The sequence below is a fragment of the Cetorhinus maximus genome, chromosome 11 (assembly GCF_964194155.1).
Source record: "Cetorhinus maximus chromosome 11, sCetMax3.hap1.1, whole genome shotgun sequence".
Taxonomy (NCBI): Eukaryota; Metazoa; Chordata; class Chondrichthyes; order Lamniformes; family Cetorhinidae; genus Cetorhinus; species Cetorhinus maximus.
Window position 1 is genome coordinate 22,738,558 of NC_135889.1, and position 9,033 is coordinate 22,747,590.

The following is a 9,033-nucleotide window of genomic DNA, read 5'->3' on the forward strand; positions in this document are numbered from 1 at the left end:
ACAGTGATATTCAGTCTTGCTGTTCTGAACTCACAGTGATATTCAGTCTTCCTTTTCTAAACTCACATTTATATTCAGTCTTGGCGTTCGAAACTCACAGTGATATTCAGTCTTGGCATTCTAAACTCAAGCTCATATTTAGTCTTGGTTTTCTAAACTCATGGTGATATTCAGCCTTGGCATTCTAAACAGCAAGTTATATTCAGTCTTGGTGTTCTAAACTCACGGTCATATTCTGGCTTGGTGTTCTAAACTCACGCTGATATTCAGTCTTGGCGTTCTAAACACCAAGTGATATTCAGGCTTGGTGTACTAAATTCATGGTAACATTGAGTCTTGGTGCTCTCAGCACACCGTGATATTCAGTCTTGGTGTTCTAATCTCACAGTGATATTCAGTCTTGGTGTTCTAAACTCACAGTGATATTGAATCTTGGTGTTCTAAACTCACGAAGCTACTCAGTCTTGGCGTTCTAATCTCACGTTGATATTCAGTCTTTGTGTTCTAAACTCACGGTGATATTTAGTCTTGGTGTTCTAAACTCACTGTAGTATTCAGTCTTGCTGTTGTAAACTCTCAGTGATATTCAGTCTTCCTGTTCTAAACTCACAGTGATATTCAGTCCTGGTGTTCTAAACTCACAGTGATATTCAGACTTCCTGTTCTAAACTCAGTGATATTCAGTTTTGGTGTTCTAAACTCACAGTGATATTCAGTCTTGGTGTTCTAAACTCACAGTCATATTCAATCTTGGTGTTCTAAACTCACGAGGATACTCAGTCTTGGCATTCTAATCTCACTGTGATATTCAGTCTTTGTTTTCTGAACTCACGGTGATATTTAGTCTTGGTGTTCTAAACTCACTGTGATATTCAGTCTTGCTGTTCTAAACTCACTGTGATGTTCAGTCTTGGTGTTCTAAACTCACAGTGATATTCAGTCTTCCTGTTCTAAACTCACAGTGATATTCAGTATTGGTGTTCTAAACTCACAGTGATATTCAGTCTTCCTGTTCTAAACTCACAGTCATATTCAGTTTTGGTGTTCTAAACTCACGAGGATACTCAGTCTTGGCATTCTAATCTCACTGTGATATTCAGTCTTTGTTTTCTGAACTCACGGTGATATTCAGTCTTGGTGTTCTAAACTCACTGTGATATTCAGTCTTGCTGTTCTGAACTCACAGTGATATTCAGTCTTCCTTTTCTAAACTCACATTTATATTCAGTCTTGGCGTTCGAAACTCACAGTGATATTCAGGCTTGGTGTTCTAAACTCACAGTGATATTCAGTCTTGGCATTCTAAACTCAAGCTCATATTTAGTCTTGGTTTTCTAAACTCATGGTGATATTCAGTCTTGGCGTTCTAAACTCACAGTGATATTCAGTCTTGGCATTCTAAACTCAAGCTCATATTTAGTCTTGGTTTTCTAAACTCATGGTGATATTCAGTCTTGGCGTTCTAAACAGCAAGTTATATTCAGTCTTGGTGTTCTAAACTCACGGTCATATTCTGGCTTGGTGTTCTAAACTCACGCTGATATTCAGTCTTGGCATTCTAAACACCAAGTGATATTCAGGCTTGGTGTACTAAATTCATGGTAATATTGAGTCTTGGTGCTCTCAGCACACCGTGATATTCAGGCTTGGTGTTCTAAATTCACGGTAATGTTTATCTTGATGTTCTAAATTCATGGTAATATACAGTCTTGCTGTTCTAAACTCACAGTGATGTTCAAGCTTGGTGTTCAAACTCAGTGATATTCAGGCTTGATGCTGTAAACTCACAATGATTTTCCATCTTGGTGTTCTAAACTCACTGTGATAGTCAGGCTTGGTGTTCTAAACTCACAGCGATAGTCAGGAATGATGCTGTAAACTCAGTGATGTTCCATCTTTGTCTGCTAAACTCATGGTCATATTTCGTCTTGGCGTTCTAAACTCATGGTTATATTCAGTCTTGGTGTTCTAAACTCACGGGGATATTCAGTCTGAGCGTTCTAAACTCACGGGGATATTCAGTCTTGGTGTTCTAATAACACAGTGATACTCAGTCTTGGTGTTCTAAATTCATGATGATATTCGGGATTGATGCTGTCAACTCACAGTGCATTTCAGTCTTGGTGTTCTAAACTCACGGGGATATTCAGTCTGAGCATTCTAAACTCACAATGATATTCAGTCTTGGTGTTCTAATATCACGGTGATGCTCAGTCTTGGTGTTCTAAATTCATGGTGATATTCGGGATTGATGCTGAAAACTCACAGCGATTTTCAGTCTAAGTGTTCTGAACTCATGGTCGTATTTAGTCTTGGTGTTCTAAACTCACGGTGATTATCAGTCTTGGTGTTCCACACTCACGGTGATATCCAGGCTTGGTGTTCTAAATACACTGTCATATTTATCTTGGTGTTCTCAGCACACAATAATATTCATCTTGCTTTCCTAAATTCATAGTAATATTCAGTCTCAGTTTTCTAAATTCACGGTGATATTTAGTCTTGGTGTTCTAAACTCACTGTGGTATTCAGTCTTGCTGTTCTAAACTCACAGTGATATTCAGTCTTCCTGCTCTAAACTCACTGTGATATTCAGTCTTGCTGTTTTAAACTCACAGTGATATTCATTTTTTCTGTTCTAAACTCACAGTGATATTCAGTCTTGGTGTTCTCACAGTGATATTCAGTCTTGGTGTTCTAAACTCACTGTGATATTCAGTCTTGCTGTTCTAAACTCACAGTGATATTCAGTCTTCCTGCTCTAAACTCACTGTGATATTCAGTCTTGCTGTTTTAAACTCACAGTGATATTCATTTTTTCTGTTCAAAACTCACAGTGATATTCAGTCTTGGTGTTCTCACAGTGATATTCAGTCTTGGTGTTCTAAACTCACAGTGATACTCAGCCATGGTGTTCAAAATTCATGGTGATATTCGGGATTGATGCTGAAAACTCACGGTGATTTTCAGTCTTGGTGTTCTAAACTCATAGTCGTATTTAGTCTTGGTGTTATAAACTCACGGTGATTTTCAGTCTTGGTGTTCTAAACTCACGGTGATTTTCAGTCTTGGTGTTCTAAACTCACGGTGATATCCAGGCTTGGTGTTCTAAATACACTGTCATATGTATCTTGGTGTTCTCAGCACACAGCAATATTCATCTTGCTGTTCTAAATTCATGGTAATATTCAGTCTCGGTGTTCTAAATTCACAGTGAAGTTCAGGCTCGGTGCTCAAACTCAGTGCCATTCAGGCTTGATGCTGTAAACTCACAGTGATTTTCCATCTCGGTGTTCTAAACTCAAGGTGATATTCAGTCTTGGTGTTCTAAACTCACAGTGATATTCAGTCTTGGTGTTCTAAACTCTCAGTGATTTTCCACCTTGGTGTTCTAAACTCATGGTCATATTTAGTATTAGCGTTCTAAACTCACGCTGATATTCAGTGTTGGCGTTCTAAACTCACGGTGATATTGAGTCTTGGGTTCTAAACTCACTGTGATTTTCCACCTTGGTGTTCTAAACTCATGATCATATTTAGTATTAGTGTTCTAAACTCATGGTGATATTCAGTGTTGGGATTCTAAACTCACTGTGATATTCAGTCTTGCTGTTTTGAACTCACAGTGATATTCATTCTTGCTGTTCTAAACTCACAGTGATATTCAGTCTTGGTGTTCCCACAGTGATATTCAGTCTTGGTGTTCTAAACTCACAGTGATATTCAATCTTGGTGATCTACACTCATGAGGATTCTCAATCTTGGCGTTCTAGTCTCACTGTGATATTCAGTCTTTGTGTTCTAAACTCACAGTGATATTTAGTCTTGGTGTTCTAAACTCACTGTGATATTCAGTCTTGCTGTTCTAAACTCAGTGATATTCAGTCTAGGTGTTCTAAACTCACAGTGATATTCAGTCTTGGTGTTCCAAACTCACAGTGAAATTCAGTTTGGTGTTCTAAACTCACAGTGATATTCAATCTTGGTGTTTTAAAATCACGAGGATACTCAGTCTTGGCGTTCTAATCTCACTGTGATATTCAGTCTTTGTGTTCTAAACTCACGGTGATGTTTAGTCTTGGTGTTCTAAACTCACTGTGATATTCAGTTTCTGTGTTCTAAACTCACGGTGATATTTAGACTTGGTGCTCTGAACTCTCAGTGATATTCAGTCTTGCTGTTCTAAACTCACAGTGATATTCAGTATTCCTGCTCTAATCTCACAGTGATATTCAGTCTTGGTGTTCTAAACTCACAGTGAAATTCAGCCTACCTGTTCTAAACTCACAGTGATATTCAGTCTTGGTGTTCTAAACTCACAGTGATATTCAATCTTGGTGTTCTAAACTCACGAGGATATTCAGTCTTGGCGTTCTAATCTCACGTTGATATTCAGTGTTGGGGTTCTAAACTCACGGTGATATTTAGTCTTAGTGTTCTAAACTCACTGTAATATTCAGTCTTGCCGTTCTAAACTCACGATGATATTCAGTCTTGGTGTTCTAAACTCACAGTGATATTCAATCTTGGCTTTCTACACTCATGAGGATACTCAGTCTTGGCATTGTAATCTCACTGTGATATTCAGACTTGGTGTTCTAAACTCACAGTGAAATTCAGTCTTGGTGTTCTAAACTCACAGTGATAATCAGTCTTGGTGACCTAAACTCACACTGATATCCAGTCTTCCTGTTCTAAACTCACAGTGATATTCAGTCTTGGTGTTCCAAACTCACAGTGAAATTCAGTTTGGTGTTCTAAACTCACAGTAATATTCAATCTTGGTGTTTTAAAATCACGAGGATACTCAGTCTTGGCGTTCTAATCTCACTGTGATATTCAGTCTTTGTGTTCAAAACTCACGGTGATGTTTAGTCTTGGTGTTCTAAACTCACTGTGATATTCAGTCTCTGTGTTCTAAACTCACGGTGATATTTAGACTTGGTGTTCTAAACTCACTTTGATATTCAGTCTTGCTGTTCTAAACTCACAGTGATATTCAGTATTCCTGCTCTAATCTCACAGTGATATTCAGTCTTGGTGTTCTAAACTCACAGTGAAATTCAGTCTTCCTGTTCTAAACTCACAGTGATATTCAGTCTTGGTGTTCTAAACTCAGTGATATTCAATCTTGGTGTTCTAAACTCACGAGGATACTCAGTCTTGGCGTTCTAATCTCACGTTGATTTTCAGTGTTGGGGTTCTAAACTCACGGTGATATTTAGTCTTGGTGTTCTAAACTCACTGTAATATTCAGTCTTGCTGTTCTAAACTCACAGTGATATTCAGTCTTGCTGTTCTACACTCACAGTGATATTCAGTCTTGGTGTTCTAAACTCTCAGTGATATTCAGTCTTGGTGTTCTAAACTCACAATGATATTCAATCTTGGTTTTCTACACTCATGAGGATACTCAGTCTTGGCATTGTAATCTCACTGTGATATTCAGACTTGGTGTTCTAAACTCACAGTGAAATTCAGTCTTGGTGTTCTAAACTCACAGTGATAATCAGTCTTGGTGACCTAAACTCACACTGATATCCAGTCTTCCTGTTCTAAACTCACAGTGATATTCAGTCTTGGTGTTCTAAACTCACAGTGATATTCAATCTTGGTGTTCTAAACTCACGAGGATACTCAGTCTTGGCGTTCAAATCTCACGTTCATATGCAGTCTTGGGGTTCTAAACTCACGGTGATATTTAGTCTTGTTGTTCTAAACTCACTGTAATATTCAGTCTTGGTGTTCTAAACCCACAGTGAAATTCAGTCTTGGTGTTCTAAACTCACAGTGATAATCAGTCTTGGTGACCTAAACTCACACTGATATCCAGTCTTCCTGTTCTAAACTCACAGTGATATTCAGTCTTGGCGTTCTAAACTCACAGTGAATTTCAGTCTTGGTGTTCTAAACTCATGGAGATATTCAGTCTGAGCATTCTAAACTCACAGTCATACTCAGCCTTGGTGTTCTAAATTCATGGTGATATTCGGGATTGATGCTGATAACTCACAGTGATTTTCAGACTAAGTGTTCTAAACTCATGGTCGTATTCAGTCTTGGTGTTCTAAACTAACAGTGATATTGAATCTTGGTGTTCTAAACTCACGAGTATACTCAGTTTAGGCGTTCTCATCTCACTGTGATATTCAGTCTTTGTTTTCTACACTCAAGGTGATATTCAGTCTTGGTATTCTAAACTCACAGTGATATTCAATATTGTTGTTCTAAACTCACAAGGATACTCAGTCTTGGCGTTCTAATCTCACGTTGATATTCAATCTTTGTGATCTAAACTCATGGTCATATTTAGTATTAGCATTCTAAACTCACGCTGATATTCAGTGTTGGCGTTCTAAACTCACTGTGATATTGAGTCTTGGTGTTCCAAACTCACTGTGATATTCAGTCTTGGTGTTCTTAACTCACAGTGATATTCAGTCCTCCTGTTCTAAACTCAGTGATATTCAGTGTTGGTGTTCTAAACTCACAGTGATATTCAGACTTCCTGTTCTAAACTCACAGTGATATTCAATCTTGGTGTTCTAAACTCACGAGGATACTCAGTCTTGGCATTCTAATCTCACTGTGATATTCAGTCTTTGTTTTCTGAACTCACGGTGATATTTAGTCTTGGTGTTCTAAACTCACTGTGATATTCAGTCTTGGTGTTCTAAACTCACTGTGATATTCAGTCTTGGCGTTCTAAACTCACAGTGAATTTCAGTCTTGGTGTTCTAAACTCAGGGGGATATTCAGTGTGAGCATTCTAAACTCAGTGTTGCTCAGCCTTGGTGTTCTAAACTCACAGTGATATTCAGTCTTGGTGTTCTAAACTCACAGTGATATTCAATCTTGGTGTTCTAAACTCACGAGGATAGTCAGTCTTGGCGTTCTAATCTCACGTTGATATTCAGTGTTGGGGTTCTAAACTCACGGTGATATTTAGTCTTGGTGTTCTAAACTCACTGTAATATTCAGTCTTGCTGTTCTAAACTCACAGTGATATTCAGTCTTCCTGATCTTAACTCAAAGTGATATTCAGTCTTGCTGTTCTAAACTCACAGTGATATTCATTCTTGCTGTTCTACACTCACAGTGATATTCAATCTTGGTTTTCTACACTCATGAGGATACTCAGTCTTGGCATTGTAATCTCACTGTGATATTCAGACTTGGTGTTCTAAACTCACAGTGATATTCAGTCTTGGTGTTCTAAACTCACAGTGATATTCAATCTTGGTTTTCTACACTCATGAGGATACTCAGTCTTGGCGTTGTAATCTCACTGTGATATTCAGACTTGGTGTTCTAAACTCTCAGTGAAATTCAGTCTTGGTGTTCTAAACTCACAGTGATAATCAGTCTTGGTGACCTAAACTCACACTGATATCCAGTCTTCCTGTTCTAAACTCACAGTGATATTCAGTCTTTGTGTTCAAAACTCACAGTGATATTCAATCTTGGTGTTCTAAACTCATGAGGATACTCAGTCTTGGCGTTCAAATCTCACGTTCATATTCAGTCTTGGGGTTCTAAACTCACGGTGATATTTAGTCTTGTTGTTCTAAACTCACTGTAATATTCAGTCTTGCTGTTCTAAACTCACAGTGATATTCAGTCTTGGTGTTCTAAACTCACAGTGAATTTCAGTCTTGGTGTTCTAAACTCATGGAGATATTCAGTCTGAGCATTCTAAACTCACAGTCATACTCAGCCTTGGTGTTCTAAATTCATGGTGAGATTCGGGATTGATGCTGATAACTCTCAGTGATTTTCAGACTAAGTGTTCTAAACTCATGGTCGTATTCAGTCTTGGTGTTCTAAACTAATAGTGATATTGAATCTTGGTGTTCTAAACTCACGGTGATATTTAGTCTTGGTGTTCTAAACTCACTGTAATATTCAGTCTTCCTGTTCTAAACTCACAGTGATATTCAGTCTTCCTGTTCTAAACTCACAGTGATATTCAGTCTGGGTGTTCTAAACTCACAGTGATATTCAGTCTTCCTGTTCTGAACCCACAGTGATATTCAGTTTTGGTGTTCTAAACTCACAGTGATATTAAGTGTTGGTGTACTAATCTCACAGTGATATTCAGTCTTGGTGTTCTAAACTCACAGTGATATTCAATCTTGGTGTTCTAAACTCACGAGGATACTCAGTCTTGGCGTTCTAATCTCACGTTGATATTCAGTCTTTGTGTTCTAAACTCACGGTGATATTTAGTCTTGGTGTTCTAAACTCACTGTAATATTCAGTCTTGCTGTTGTAAACTTTCAGTGATATTCAGTCTTCCTGTTCTAAACTCACAGTGATATTCAGTCTTGGTGTTCTAAACTCACAGTGATATTCAGACTTCCTGTTCTAAACTCACAGTGATATTCAGTTTTGGTGTTCTAAACTCACAGTGATATTCAGTATTGGTGTTCTAAACACACAGTGATATTCAGTCTTGGTGTTCTAAACTCACAGTGATATTCAATCTTGGTGTTCTAAACTCACGAGGATACTCAGTCTTGGCATTCTAATCTCACTGTGATATTCAGTCTTTGTTTTCTGAACTCACGGTGATATTTAGTCTTGGTGTTCTAAACTCACTGTGATATTCAGTCTTGCTGTTCTAAACTCACTGTGATGTTCAGTCTTGGTGTTCTAAACTCACAGTGATATTCAGTCTTCCTGTTCTAAACTCACAGTGATATTCAGTCTTGGTGTTCTAAACTCACAGTGATATTCAGTCTTCCTGTTCTAAACTCACAGTCATATTCAGTTTTGGTGTTCTAAACTCACAGTGATATTCAGTCTTGGTGTTCTAATCACACAGTGATATTCAGACTTGGTGTTCTAAACTCACAGTGATATTCAGTCTTGGTGTTCTAAACTCACAGTGATATTCAGTCTTGCTGTTCTGAACTCACAGTGATATTCAGTCTTCCTTTTCTAAACTCACATTTATATTCAGTCTTGGCGTTCGAAACTCACAGTGATATTCAGTCTTGGCATTCTAAACTCAAGCTCATATTTAGTCTT